At 34.5% G+C, this 16,588-nt stretch overlaps 1 protein-coding gene across 10 annotated transcripts in view; it reads left to right on the plus strand.

Moving 5' to 3' along the window:
• The window catches only part of Brp (ELKS/RAB6-interacting/CAST family member bruchpilot), a 75,067-nt gene that overhangs the window by 4,883 nt on the left and 53,596 nt on the right, over positions 1-16,588 (plus strand). The window lies entirely within an intron of this gene.

Consider the following 16,588-nt stretch of genomic DNA (forward strand, 5'->3'; position numbering starts at 1 on the left):
GTCATCGCGTAAATCATTCGTAATCATTCATGGCACGGCAACAAGTTTCACTCATGCCGTAATTTGTTTTCGCGTTCATCGCTTTACGATATTTTACAATGATATCATTCGATACGTCGATAAATTAATTAAACAAAGCTCATGCATGCGAGCTCTGCTAAGCTCCTCGATAGCCCTGCGATATATATTACGATAATTCGAAATTTTCGCAATAGTAAACATTTTATATAAAATGCAATCTTCATAATCTAAAATAACCAATGCATTAACATATTTACATTATATAAGGATATTGACGTATTGCTGGAATGTGAGTAATTTGTCACATATAATGAGGAGGTAATATTTTTATTACATCATAACACATTTAGCAAAATTTCATAAAATAATATGTAATAACTGTTGAGAGAAAATTTATATAACAACTTACATTCCTAGATACATAATACGATACATATTTGTGAGAATTCATGGAATTTGATTGTATAAAAGTCATGGATGATATACTTCATCACCGCGAAAACTTCATAACGCACACAACATACACACCAATTTTTAATTAAATCATCATTTTGTCTTGTTACTACGTTATGTTTTGTGGTTTAGCGACCACAGCGAGTGAATCCGATGAAACCATCCGAGGAAAAAAGATATCTTTTGGTTTTGTCAAAAACGAATGTCACATAAGAACGACGTGCTGCGGATTGCAGTCGCTTTATTCACATTTTTCCACCCGGGTTAATTAAATCCGTACTCGAATGCGCTTACGCGCGATTTGTCGGGACCGCATGCGTGCATACGTCCGTTTTCACACGCGTGTCGCGTTTACAGCGGCGTCGAATAAGTCATTGCCCCCGTGAGCGGAAGAATTTCAAAGAGCTAGATGTTTCTCTGGCTGCCTGCCCACATTCGTGGCTCTGTCTCCGTTTATACCTATGTCTTAGTTAGTAAACGCGTATTGCTAGACGTACATCTCCCGCGATCTACGTGTACTTGTCAGGCTTACATAAATCTCATTGTTCCCGTAATGCCCAGCACCTCCTGCAAAATTCGCAATTATGGGCGAGCCGGATACGCTGTAAATTACGCCCGCGTCGACGAGGTTTTTATATCGATAACGATTCTCATTGCGCGCATCACTCGATGGTAGTCGTATATTTTCCTTGGCACAAAATTAAGAAAATAAATTTACATTACATTACCCACGCCAAAACGGACAAGGAAAAGGTTTCTCTTTGTTTTATACCGTCCATAAAAATAATTATGACATAAAATATAAAGGTATAAAAATTTATAAATATAGCATATTATTTGTTTTAAGCGAATGAACTGTTCATACTTTTTTTATATTAGAAAACTCAAACGGCCACATCTATCGGATTTCAACTTTATAATCTCGCGCAATTAAAAAAGGGCTCTTAATTAAACGCGGGATAGGATCATAAAATATTTCTGCTGATGCTCACGAGATTAATAATCTCGTATGACGGTACTCGGCTTTCTACCGGGAAATAACGTTAAAGTTTAGTTTTAACTTCCGCTGCTACAAAAATTAACAATATTAATTATAGATGAATTTATTAACTTCGTTTATTCTCTTTGAATTTCTCCGGCCTGGTCGTTGCGGAAAGCTTTACGAGAAATCGCGTAATTTTCCGGAAAAAGTTGCTGAACAAGCTAATATCACCATATCGCTTCGGGAGAAGAAAAAAAGAAATGTACGCGAACGACGAAGAGAAACGTCGAAAGAAATAATTCTCATTCGTCTCCCTCGATGCGGTGCTGAGAGAGTAAGTGGAGTCTTCGATCGATCCGCGCACAGCCTCCGGCGGGCTTTTCCTGCACCCTTCCTTTCTTCCATTAGCATCGGCAACCTGAGAATGTCTGCAGCAGGGATGAAAAAAATAACGATCCTAATTCGACTGAGAAATTATAATTCTCTTTCTCACGGTAGCGAGCGGTTCAAGATTGGCTCGTGATACGCGTGTGTGACTCGTATAAGAAATATCGCTTGACTTTTTACAATTTTGTAATATTCTCAACTTATATTCTTCTATACCCTGCGATACGACGTAAAATGCGAAAATTACATTCTGCACGAATTCCCGCATCGAAGGCAGAATATGGCGTCTACGAACTCCCACACATACTATGTTCATGAAACATGTTGAGAATGTTGGTAACTTCGATAATTGAATGGTGCGATGTGATAGTCTGAATAGTTGAAGCACCGATTGAGAGATCACGTCATGTACATCATACATATATTTTTTGCAAATTTGTGAATATTATTAAAAAGTAATAGTCTATCGGTATATTTTATAAAATTTATGAATAAATAATTTAAAATTTTTGTCACATTAACTACTAAAAGAATTATGTTAAGAAAAAATGAAAAATATTATTTTTTAATAGTAATGTCTTCAAATATTGCAAAATAATCTTATTGTTAGTTTGAAAATCTTTTATTCATAAAATTAATGGTCTTTCATGATTCAAAGAGAAAAATGAATGATGCATGTTTAACGCTGCATATTTAACATTTTGTCAAAATTAGGACATTGCGCATTGCAAGCTACAAATTAATTACACAAATGCGAGCTTATTTGTTATTTTGGATTATAAAATTTTGTTGAAATTCTATCTTTATTAAAATTATTTGATTATTGCAATATCTAAATTAAAACAAGACCAATTTGACTTTTGCAAAGCTATCTCATGTTGTGACATGTATCGTATCTTATTTGCAAATTAAATCTAATTATTATCTCCGAAAATTTGATCTGATTATTATCTACTTGAATTACGGCTATATCTTTAATCTTAACATAGATTTTCCCTTAATTTCTTACATTATTTTATGTTCAGAAACACATTTCTGAAAACAACATCGTACGTCAAAGTATACAAAAACCAGATTCATTTAATATATTAATATTGTTTTACTATATTGTTTTTAATCACCAGAAATTTATATATTGTTTTATTTAATAATTTGCTTAAATAACAATATTTACGCAAAAGTAAATGTATTTTATACATTTTTTTTACATTTTATACTAATTATAGAAATATTCCAATTATCTTTTCAACGTTACACCTGACATTAATTAAAATTGCGCTGTTAGTAAAGGTGAAAAGTTACTAAATCTATGTCAGGAAATCTCTAATTTAATTACAAATAATTCCTTTCTGTCCGCTTTGTTCAAGTGAAAGTGACAAAAGTGAATTCACGAATGACTTAATAACGAAAGAGCTATATAATCTTAAACTTGCTTTTCTGGACGTCGGTCGATCTTATGCCCGTACTGTATAAACGCTGTTGCCGTGGGATGTGAATCTGTTCATGTCTAAGTGCCGACAATACCGTCTCTCATCTCATGAATGTTCACACGCCACTGTAATTCATCTGGAGTTGCAGCTGCTATTCGAGGCCGTGGCTACACGAAGACGGTCGATTTTAGGGAGCGTTATTATGCTGTCCGATAGAAAGAAATGCATAATGCAGCATTCGTATTTGGCATTATTCACGTCATAACAACGCACAATATTATATAGTATTGAAGATATTTAATTCGAACTTTGAACTGAATATTTAATAAACACCACGATAAAATCGATTTGCATACAATCAAAGTAAAGCAAGCTTATCTTTTTACAAATATTTTACATAATCGCTATTAATAATTTTCATTAAGATACTTCAGCAGACGAGTAACAGTCGATAATGGATTATTTCCAAAGAATAATTTTTATATAGGTAATAAAAACTGCGAACGTCAAAAGGAAATAAATTGTTTTTTCTGACTTAAAGACGCGACCATTAATTTTTGGCAAATAAGTTATCCCACGTGTTGCATCTTTTCCAGACGGAGAAATAAGACTTTCGTTTCGTTTAATTATATTATCGCCGGGCCATCCAGTGACCCGTTCTATTTTCGCATCCGATGAATCTTGTCGCGACGAATTCGCGAACTCGTCGTTCTATCTTCTCTCACATCTGTCCGCTCTCAAACGGGTCGGGATTCTCGTCGTCTGGTTACCATGTCCGTTCTCTTTTCCTCTCTTTTGGTATTCCGCTTTTCTATCAAGCTCGTCCACAGTCGCATTATAATACAAGGAACAAGAGTATACATTAAAGGCTCGCGGGAGCTCTTTCGAAGTCTCTCGAGGAAGATTTTTTTTAATTTTTTTTAAACTTTAGCTTCACTTGATATTTTAGCTCGACGTGATTTTCAATACAAATATTATACGCAAGTAACGAGTAAACATCAACATATAAGTAAAACTAGAAAACATGGCGAATTAATAAAAGTTTGTACTGTTTTATATTTCCAGCATAAAAATACAGCTGAGAACAAAAGAGAACAAAATGTTTGTACCAAGCACGGAAAGAAAAATTAGTTAAACGTAACAAAGTTTTCTCGCAAGTTGAACGCAAGTATGACGTAAATATGATGCGTTTCCTATACGCTAGAATTGCTAATAATGATCGTCCCACGCTATAAACAGAGGGTTAATCGCGATAATCTGACGTTCCTTCCATTGTTTCTTCCTTCTGCTCATTGATGTTAAATTATACATTCTCGTATTTACACCTGCTGTATGTATCGATCGGGCAACTGTTTATTCTGACGCCGTCGATGAATGATTAATAAATGGCGGGATGTCGAAGAACACGCGCCGATCAGAGGCGGAGAATATCCTTGAGACATTATGGAAACGTTCCCTCACAACGAAGGCGAGTCGCGGATTTAGTCGCTGAACACGGAACAATGCGGTCGCGCCATATTTTTGCCGCATGTGGCATAGGGCCTCGTTAATTCGCCTCGCTATACTTATATTTAGGCTGATTGATATAGACGGATATATTCTGCTTTTACACCACGATCGCGCGTGCGAGCGCGACCAATGCGAGAATGTCAACTTTCAATTGACGACGCCCAAAGTATTGGCTTGAGTAAATCCGATTATTTTAAAAATCACGAGTAAAGCTTAGAGATGTAAATTTCAGTGAAACTTGGATATATAAAGTGATCCGATTTTGTATCATATCACTTTATCATATTTTTGTATTGATTTTGGCTTGGATTTGGGAGATTTTCGTTTTATTTCCCGCAACGCGCGATTTATGTGATATATTTTACATTTACATTCGAACGCGTGACCCTATTATCGCAATATAAATTAAATCAGTTTCTAATATGAAATAGTTATGAAAGCGCTATGCCGAATTCTGCCGACTTGATGCCACGTCAATTTTAATGCACGCTGCATGCATTATTATAGTAGTCTATTTTATTCATGGCATAACATATTCATTGTGTCTAATACTGATTTGCAGACAATGTATTAAAGGTCATGACGATGTGAGAAGACGAAGGATTTCATGATATTAAATTATTTTCTGCACATTTTTCTCTATTCGTATATAATAGAGGCTATAATAATATGCGATGCAAATGCATATTACATAGGATAATACGGAACAGCATAAATTGCTGTCGCTTGTCCCCTACGTTATATACTTCGCTTTCCTGCAACGTCTTTATCTAATAAGAAAATGATTTTCAATATATTAGCGGTGTTTGTGCATGCTAAGGTGTCTCAACACGTGTTGATATTTATTATAATTTATTACGTAAGTTTGGTCTTCTAAACGTACGTTGCGCTTTCTTTAAGAAATATTACTTCTTTACAATCTAACAACGCTTAACTAAAAAGATCTTAAGTCTGTTTGATATGTGGAAAAACGTGCGTCAAAATCTGCGAAAAGATTTTTCAGACGTAAATTATAGTCTATTATGCAACAACCTTGAGTTATGGAAAATACGATAACTAAGTCCAGCCTCGGACACGATCGATATCGAACGGATTTATAAGGACAGAAAAAGCTTTGCTGACTTCGCCAACAATAGGCTGAGCTCTAGATAAACTTGAATGTCGAAGTAGTATATGTTACATAAATTTCATAAAAAGTTCAAATAGCTATCGAGGCTAATAAACCTTACACAGTTTATGCCAAGAAATAACTTTGCATCTGTCTGTAAAAGACTAACATTTTTCTAATGAAAATTATCTTTTTTCGCAATAATATTTTTTTTACTGCGGTGAAAGAATTCAATATCTATTAGTAAAAACTTGAAATTTGTTTTTGACATTTTAATTTACATATCCATTTAAGTACAGCAAGCCCGAATTATTTTGCGGACTTATAATTAATAAATAATCGGGGAAAACGAATTTCCCCATTTATCGCAGACAATTCTTTCTTTAGACAGTTCTTTCTAATTACTTTTTGATAATAACAAATAAGAAAAGTGATATGAGAAGTATTATTACTAACATAAGTGAACTTGTGTAAAAGCCCTCTTCTACAAATAATTCTCTTTGTTTTGTGAAGTTATTAACCTTACCTTGACATAGAATATAGAATACTATAGTTTTCACACATACTCATAACTGTTATCGTCTAATAAAACGATTCTTTTCCTTCTTTATTTATACAGAAAAATACCAAATCCATGATATTGGAGAATTTATTATATTTTTTATTTCAAAAATCTAATTTCAATAAACTTGGTAAGCTACGTACACGGTTTAGAAAAAATACCACAAAAATTTTACAAGTTATATTTCTAGCGCATAATATATTATTCTTGTAAAAATAGAATCTTTTAAGTAATTATTAAACAGTCCATTTTTGATATCCATTTCAAAACGACTAAACATTTTTTTGCGAGTAAAAAGCAGAGAATGTCGATTCCATAATTTAAGTTTTTATCTCGAAAAATTCCTATTTTCATATGCAATGCAACCCGTGCTGTATCTGATACAGTTAATAACATTCCAATCTCGTCATTATATTCAACGTTAATGTTTAATAATGCAAAAATGTAAATATCCGTAGAACATAAGCTCTTATTATTTTTGCAAACACTAAGGAATTTTTTAATAAATTTGCTGTATCAACATTAATTAATATTATAAAGAAATTTGCATTATATATATATATATATATATATATATATATACACTGACAGCAGTCGTTCCTTGGTTCTAAAAATTGTGAGCTATACTCTTTGCGCTTATTTAATTTATAACTTTTGCACATTGTGTCTTAATTAGACCTACTGCGTTATCAAAATAAGTCAGAAGTATATGTTAGAGTTTGGAGTGTTGAGAAAAGCATTTCATTGGGAAGCTCCCCCTTCTATCTGGGTCGCGTACTGGGACATCTGGGTTATATCGGGGACATCCGATAAACTCCACTTTTATTCGACGTTTACGATCGATGGTTCCACCCGCGCGTTATCTAGGAAAACGCTTATTCTTCCGCGTATGTGCGAATACCCGTATTCGAGCTGATCGAAACAAAAACGATTAGTGTGCGCGCTAATCGCGCGTTACTCGGTTTAACCAAGCGCAAAAATGTCCGACCGAATAGCGTTCTACAGGTTTATCTTGTACTCCTCTCGAGCTTTCACGGGTACTGGCCAAAATAATTTTACATGCATTCAGGATCGATATTCTCGCATGATGCATTTAACGCTGAGCGCACGTACACGCCTTAGGTATTATGGATTTTATCGGTCTAATATAAGAGCTTAAATAAACGTGACATGAGATACATAAATATGTTGCGAGTTAGTTTAAGAAAAGTTTGCGTTATTATTTATTTATTTTGAAAAGTGTCCCGCTAAAAGCTTGATTAGCAAATTAATAGATTAAGTATTAAATAGATTAATTAACAAGAAGTAAAAATATCATAGAATAACTACAAAAGTAGAAGCTATAAGTTACAGTTTTTTTTTTTAAATTAATTAGACATTTACAACTTCTTGTACGTAGAAAAATATTCTTTGGTGCTTATCGAAGTAATTAATAAGATTTCAAACACGCGTATGTTTCAAACATTTTCTTTTGTCATATTGTTTCGTATAATTACAGTCTTCTCTAAAGAGAGAAAGACTTTCTTGTGCAATAAGGGGCAAACATGGAAGCAAGCGATGTGTATAGATGCGGCACTGCTGCCAGTTATGTCACTTATGATAACATCCGATAGGTAACGTTGTTACCGGTTATTGCCCGTGACAGAGACGCATTCACGACAATAAAAGTAACGAAGAATCGTATATGATCGGCGAAATTGCCGAGACAATTGTCGGCGATGTCGCACGACGCTCATGCACGACTGCTACGCGAACTGCAGCAATTGATGCACCAGTGCACGCGGAGGGGAAAGAAATCAATTGTCTCTTGACATTCGCCGGCGAGTGGACGCGCGCGCGAATCGATGCGAACGATCCGTTTCAGTTTGCAACGCAGATTGAAATAGATTTGTGGAAAAAGAGAGAGACAGAGAGAGACAGAGAGAGAGAGAGAGAGAGAGAGAGAGAGAGAGAGAGAGAGAGAGAGAGAGAGAGAGAGAGAGAGAGAGAGAAAGCGCGAAACTGCCAATAGGCAGAGTCGCAAGGCAATGAATAAAAATAGGATCAAATGTGATTTAATCGATATACACGACGTGTCCCTGCAATTTTGCAGGACAAAGCAGATCTTCACAATCTCTCTCATAATGTTTCTCAAAAATCCTCAATATCATGACTTGTGAATGAATTATAATTTAATTTCTCGTTTAGATTCAATTAATTTCCTTCAATATTATATGATTTACGTTACGAAGAATCTCTTGACAATATGTTGACCTTTCTGTATTGTGGGCGATACATTATCGATCCGCGCCCGGCAATTTTTTATCCTCGTGTTTGATGTGTCGCGCTGATATCGCCCCCGGCTTACATGGTTCCTATGTATTGACGTAATTAGCAGACACGTGTGTATGCGTCACAGTTTTATGGCATTTTATGGCGGTGTAGCGCGAGGTTACGCTGCCGGTTAAAAATTCGAGATTGTATACATTAATTCCGCAGGGATGACTGATCCGCAAAGTCATTTGGGCTTATTGTCGGCGAACCCACGGACCCGAGTTCAACAAACACTGCGGACACTCACATACATTTACACATTATGTACACTTACATACGTGATGAGTAATAGTGAGCAATAAGGAAAAGGGTTCGAGGAAAAACGAAAGCAAGATACAACCTAATTTAAGATTAATGAAAAGAATAAGACTTATGGACGTTTTTGACATAGCTGGAAATAGCAAAAACTAAAACTTATTTTTATTCATATCCGTTAATTAAAAAACGAAAATTACATATGTATTAAACAGGTAAAAATGGGAAAAAGATAAAAGTCGAGTTTTTGTTTGATGAAAATTTTGTCAAATCTATTCGGAGCTTTATGATGTAATCGCTCGAATACTGAGCGTTCCTGTATTTAAATATATGAAAGATAATAATTTAGCAGGATGAAAGAAAGAGCGAGAGATGGTTTACATAAAGAATACACCGATAGATGTAAAATATGTCGCGCGAAACTGTCCAACAAGATATCTGCTGCGTTTTACATAGTTGCTGATAAAAGCGGAAATATCTCAGGTAATTTGTCAGAATAATTTCGCTCCGTTTCTTTGCAAGCTCTTTAATTAGTTACTTTGAAGGGAACAAAGTACTGTCACGAAATATGATTCACAAGTAATTGTTACGAAATGGAACGCAATCATATATATAAAATCGGGTTCAAATTAAAAGCATAAAATTTGCTTGAAATCAATGTCGTATGCATAATATTAAAATCTAATTATTGAATTTAAATATACGACGACAAGATATAATAGAAATTGTAATTTTTGACAATTATATAATTATATATATATAATAGAAATGACAATTTGTAGCATTATATTGATTTTGTGGGTTTAAAGTTTAAAGTTTAAACTCAATATAATGCTACAAATTGTCATTTCTATTATATATATAATTATATAATTGTCAAAAATTACAATTTCTATTATATCTTGTCGTCGTATATTTGTGATTTTAAAGTCAAAAGAATGTTTAGTTTTATGAACGGAAATTTGTAAACTCTCATTTTTTAATGAATTTGTTTTGAAAAGATTATGATCAATATTGAATGGCACACTCAATTACGGAGATACTCTTATGATAGCTGTCAGATAGAACTTTTCTCCAGGGAAACCAGGACTTTCAAAGGGAAACGAGGACGTATCCGTGGAGGACAAATAAATCAAAGAACGACAAACAGTGACCTCGGTGAAACATTTGAAAGTTTTATCAACTGCTCTACTTACTTATTAACCGGAGGCAAATTTTGATGTGACTCGCTTCTTAAATCAGTATCGATTGTGTGGGATTATTTTTCTTAACACAATGCGATTTAACAGCATTTGCCTCAAGATAATTATTCTATGCTTTCCGCGACATAATGAAACTTTTTGAATAGTATTTGGTTAGTAAACTGCGGAAACAAATCCGTTTAACTTTTAAACTTATTCAGCTTTAATCGAGGCTTTAATGATTAAATTAACAAATGAATACAAAAAATTAAGTACTTACTCTAGATAATATATTTTTTATTGTTTCACAAATGTTTTATTCTTAAAATAAAAAGTTTTAGTCATTTTGAATTAGAAGTAGTTATCTGGTTCTCTGTTAGAAATTTTGAATATATCATAAATTTAATTATTATACTTATTTACCTATATAATTTGTCTTTATTATTTTCAACGTAAAAAGGCTGCTCTGAGAGATATTGGACAGAGATGCGCTGACAACTTATACACTTATAAAGTCCGGAACTTTGCAGCCACCCCTTATGCTCTCACGGCGAACGGAGCCGTTGTCTCGTATAGCGTTACTCACGTTTAGGACACCTCGTTTCATTTAGCTGTCGATGATACACGAGTGGTGATCAGGTTGGCCACGGGATCGGTCGGGAAAATCGGGTGGAAAGCCCTCCGGCCGGCCTACTCCGATTTCTTTTTCGTAGTACGCGAGGCCGCGAGTGGGCGGAAAATATGGGCGCGAAACAAAGAGAAGACGATAAAAGGGCATCCCATGCTTGACAGCGAGAGAGAAGGTGAGAGAAAGAAAGAGAGAGAGAGAACGAAAGTTCAGGAGAAGGATGGAGAGGGCGAGTCAGTACCGCTCGATAACGCTTTTGCTTTTACTCCGCCCTCGTCCCTCTCTCTTTTTCCGTCTCGTCGTTCTTATTCTCTCGTGCTCATCTTCTTGCGATATACATTTTTCGTTTAAGTATTTGGTGTGTGTTTAAAATTAAGAACTCTGGGGTACACAAAGTAAGCAAGTTTTTAAACATATCACACTTTTTTAAATATATTATTTATCAGCTTTACTATAATATTATAGTTTAATTGAAACTGTAACCCATACGACCGAAGCAACATAATGATTATTTGATTTGATATTTAATGGACTAAATTTTATTAAATAGATAATGGAATAAATTCCATTAAATAAAATTTTATTACATGGAAATATCTGTATCGTAAAAATAAATTTTTTATTGTAAGTATAATCTATAGTTTAATTTAAGAATATGAATGAAAGAAAGACGAGTTCTCTCTGTGATATTGATAACATTATGATATTATTGATATTAAACTGGATTTAAATTTAATAAATGTACCTGCTGTTAGTTATTTAAATATATTCACTTAAATTTGTAGTTCCGATAAAAGCGAAAGGCGAAAGTTTTTATTAACAATCTGCTGTATTTTAATTCGAAAATTAATTCCAATCCATCAGGGACGATTAAAAAAACCGTGAGAATGGCACATTTATATCACGCTGCATTATTAATCGCGATACGCAATTGCACATACGGCTTTGCAACATTTATTTCGCGAACGGTTGGTTACGTCGGGGCGAATTTCATAGGAAACGCGAACGACAAAGGACCACGCGGTCGATCGATAACAACCTCGTTGGGAAACTCGCCCGGAAAACTACCGAGCGAGGGGGAAAAAGATCGAGAAGCGAAACTGAGCTTAATTCTCTCGACGAAAGACTTATTACACTGGAAGTTACGATCGTTTAATATTCGCTTTGGTGCATCATTTAAAAGTGCCCGAATGTCCGGTGATCCGCACAAAGTCTCGCCGAGAATTTTAAGAGGAGCTTTCTCCCACCGAGACTCGTGAATAAATCTGAGCATTTATCATTCTTCGCTTATCCTCCGCGTGATCGGTAATTTAAGCTCCATGTAGTAGCTTTATATTTATCCTCGCGAACAGCTCGTACCTTCTCGGAATTGTCGTCAATTTTGTACAAGTCTGTGCAAATATTTTGTATGGATGAATTGGCTTATGCTAATTATTTTACGTCTAAATTTGAAGCTTTGTCTATCACTCTAGCGATATGTATGAAGTATATTGTTTTTTTTTTTTTTTTAAACAGGCACACAAACATTCTATCTAATTTCTATATATGTATATTAAATTTTTTGTTACAAAACGAAATTGGTATACATATGATACAATAAGGATTCTGTAATATCTCGTTTTCCCAAAAATAGTATTTTTATTTGAATATATTGGAAAAATACAATTTTTCTTGAGAGAAAAAATACCAAGATTGCTCCCCACGAGAGGCAAACATTTTAAATGTCGGGCCATTTCGTCGTGCGCGCCACTGTCAGAAATTGAACGATCGTCTTTTTCTCCCCTTGAAAACTGTAGCCATCTCAGGATTTAACACGTCGTCTCTCCCAAGATAGCTATTCTTTGAGTTTCCACCTTGTCGAGCGAGATCGATTCGGGCGAGTCACCCATGATTTCTCGCGTATATTTTTCCGCGTACACGCGCAAATCGATGTGCGTACTTTGTGTGTGCGTGTGTGTGTATGTGTGCTCTGTCACTTTGCTAAAATTAGTCAGAGATTGCGGACACGAGTTTCTCGAAAGAAACGTCGAACGAAAGAACGTCAGATATCTCGAAGGATGAAGGATACGCGACTTGGGTGCCCGTTATTCCCCCAAGAGAACTGACCGCGCGCCGTCACCCTTGCTCCGTTTCTTGGAGATCGATTTGTGAGTACAACGACCCCAAGAAAAGCGGAGATCAATGTGCCACATAATTGCCATGGTAATATAGTTCGTGCGACCAGATCGTGTACAGTGTGTACACTGTCGGACTCGCCCACTCTCATGGATTTCCCGTCAAGAGTTGATCGCTGATTTTTATTGTTCCAATTGTCCTATGATTTTCATTGCGACCGTTCGATCGCGGTCCATAAATAAAACTGAACTGAAGATAAATAAAATATTGTTTATGCTTTGAAAATTGATTCAGTAGTTATTAATCTATTTTACTCGAGATTTGCACGGTAACAATTTCAAAATGAGAAAGTTGAACTGAAGAAGAATAGGTGTATTATATTACATGTAGAGAGATATAGAAATTGAAAACAAGAATGAATATATTTTAGTGGAAAAGATATAAGTATAGGCAGTTTTCAATTTCTTTTCAATCTTACTAGAATTAATATAAATCTAAAATTTTTACATAAAACTTAAAACATATGAACAGTAAGATTTTTATATAAAACTTAAAATACATAAAACTTTTAAAACAGAATATAATGACATTATAGAGGTTGATCAAAAAGTAGCACTGTTGAGCTAAACCTGCTAAAACGATCACGAACAGTTGCAACATTTGGCAATTTTCGTAATGAAATGTACTGGTTTATTTTTAGGATTTCCGGTTCGTACAGCGTGAGTAAATGGGAATCGCAATCTAACTGTATGGATCTGAAGTTACTCCTTGAATGGAATTTACCGAATTAACTCCCTGCCGGAAAGAGTCGATATCGGCGATTCTCCGTGTGTTTGTGTACGCTGATTAAAATCAGGTCGTGAAAATCGCGTTTCTTTGATCGGCGGAACACCGTTCGCCTGCTGTGGCTCCAGTTTTCGATAAAATCTATGAATGCTATTTTCTGATTGCTTACACAGCGATGATCGTACCGTTTACTAATGTAGCTTACAAGAGATACACAAGCAATCCCACAATAGAAATTTCAGAAATTCTTTTATACTTTGTCTAATGTCTTTACATTTTACCGTATTAAGAATTTGAAGGGAATTTATTTGTCTATGTCTAATATCATTATACAAAATGCAGATATAAATATAAATAATAAATAATTGAAATTTATTACCCCAAGGGGTCTAAAAGGGCGTTTTGTAGGGACGTCGAATCCAACCCTGTACAGTTTCAAATTGAAATTTATATAAATATATAAATTTACAAAGTGACGTGTAAGAAATTCTGCAGTTTTTAATAATTTTGTTAGATCAGTTTCATTAATTAAAATGATCTACAATTGTGTATTTTAGATACAATTAGTCTAATAATATAATTTGGAAAGTCATTAAATTAAATAAGAAATTTGAAATTAACACATGTACACACATATTACACGCGATAAAATTCTAAATGATCATCACGAGACGTTACCTTAGACAAAGACGTTTCTCCCTGGATAATGTTGGCGGATTTCCTGATTAAGCATTGCGGATTATTTAACAGTAGTGATTACGTCAGTATCTCAGCTGCGAGGCTAGACTAGTGGTTTTCATGTCAAAGGTGCATCTACTGTGTTGCCAAAGAATACAGGGTTTATGCTCGATCGTTAATAGGATCTTGTCTTAAGAGGGGCTTCGGTTAAACTCCAGACCCCCCATATTTCTTCTTCCTTCTTTGATTCCCACTCTCCCGGTCGTGTCGGATCTCCACGAAATGTTTACGCAATATTTATAGCATCTTTTTGTTCAAGGATTATTCGGGAATTATTATCTCGTCTAATAATATTTTGAGTGCATCCTTGAACTTTATCAAATGTCTCCAAACAGTATTTCTTTTATTAGTTGGTCTAATAAAATGATAAAATCGATAAGAACATTTTAGCACTCGCTGTAAATTTTATATATATTTTAACGAGAATCTGACACCGAACGACGTGCTAAAGCGTTAAACAGCATTTGTTCTTGACGATATTACGAGCACTTATAACTCTCGATATTTACGCGAATATGCATCGAACATGACAATATTGCCGGTCCTTTTATCACGTATTTATCGAGTTTTGCGTTATTTCATGTCATAAATGTCTTGCGAATTCTAATAAAAAGCGGACGACATGTCCAAAACGTTTATACACAGTTAAAGCATCTGATTGCTCTTTAACAAAAATTCAATTGAATTTTTAATTAAAGAGTTTGATAGGATTAAATTAAATAGGATTTTGACGAGTTAGTAAGTTGTAAACATGTAAATAATAAAGTAGCCTTAATTAATTGTCGATTTTATGAGCGGATTTAATTTGAAATGTATAGCTAAGAATTTTTAATATTAAAAGATAAATATATGGGGTACATATAAATGAAACATATATAATCACCAAAAGGACAACATTAAATTAATAAAATATAGTATAATATAATAAATATTGGGACAGTTATATGAGACGTAATAGGCTTCGCTCGATGTACTGTCGATGATGTCGAAGACTTTTGCAAGTAAAAAGTAAAATTCGGCCATGATGCAAATGTATCACGTAGCGATCATGGGTGATTAACGGGGGAGATGACGTCATACATGCTAGAATGCAATCCTCTGCCTCCGCATCTCACTCCCCATGACGTCGCATAGCACTGATTCCACGCACGCCAAATTAGGTCAAACGGTAATATTGAACGCATTGGTTTCCGTAGGAATTGGAGAATATTCGTTTATACTAGTGCTCCTCTCGTTACACGTTCGCGATACTAATTGCGTGGTCCTCCCATGCAACCGATAAAATTTCGATGAAATCTTTTGCACGCGTATAGATATTTTTTACCATAAACCGATCATCTTTTTTACCAAAAAATTGTTTTTTGTTAGTTAATTACGTTCCTTGATGGATTTCGTCATTTTACATTGCATTGCAACAGATTATGTAATATGCTGTAATCTTTATTCAGAATAAAATTTACTATTGTTCACACATTTATATGCAAAAATATACATTACTGCTATACAACAAAGATGATGGACTACTTTTGTAACTCAAAAATTAGATTAATTAACCTTTTTTGATTGTCATTTACGGACTGAATTTTTTCCTTTTATTATTTGCTTTCTATTTTCAAATTTCATATTTTTATTATTTATTTGATACTTTTTAATTTATTGTTTTTTATCATTTATTTCAAAAGTAAATATTGGGTACCGTAACTGAAAGATATTGTTTCACAATACAAGGGAAGGATCTGAACGCTAGTTTCCATTTTCCTTTCTTTACATACAAAAAATACACAACGAAAAGTATGTATTACTTTCAGGAACAAAGTCTCTAAATTTGGATAAAATTAAAACACTCGTTTAATCAGTGTAACGAGAAGACGTGTGTCGTTCAAAGTTTTTTAGTCAACAAGACAGCGTATCGATATGCAACATACGCATTTGTTAATCGCTTTGTGCCGGAAGTGCAGTTAGGAAACTTTTCTTCTTTCTTTCGCGACGCGATTTTTGCCCACTCACGCGTTTATGTCGCGCCGTCGGCGTCATTAACGATGTCTAACGAGCCCAGACCAAAGAGCTTGGGTGGAACAATACCACTCGAAAGTACATCCCTGTGAAAGTAAATGGTTCAT

Source organism: Temnothorax americanus, unplaced genomic scaffold (assembly GCF_048541705.1).
Source record: "Temnothorax americanus isolate GAGA-0224 unplaced genomic scaffold, ASM4854170v1 Scaffold10, whole genome shotgun sequence".
In the NCBI taxonomy this organism is placed as follows: domain Eukaryota; kingdom Metazoa; phylum Arthropoda; class Insecta; order Hymenoptera; family Formicidae; genus Temnothorax; species Temnothorax americanus.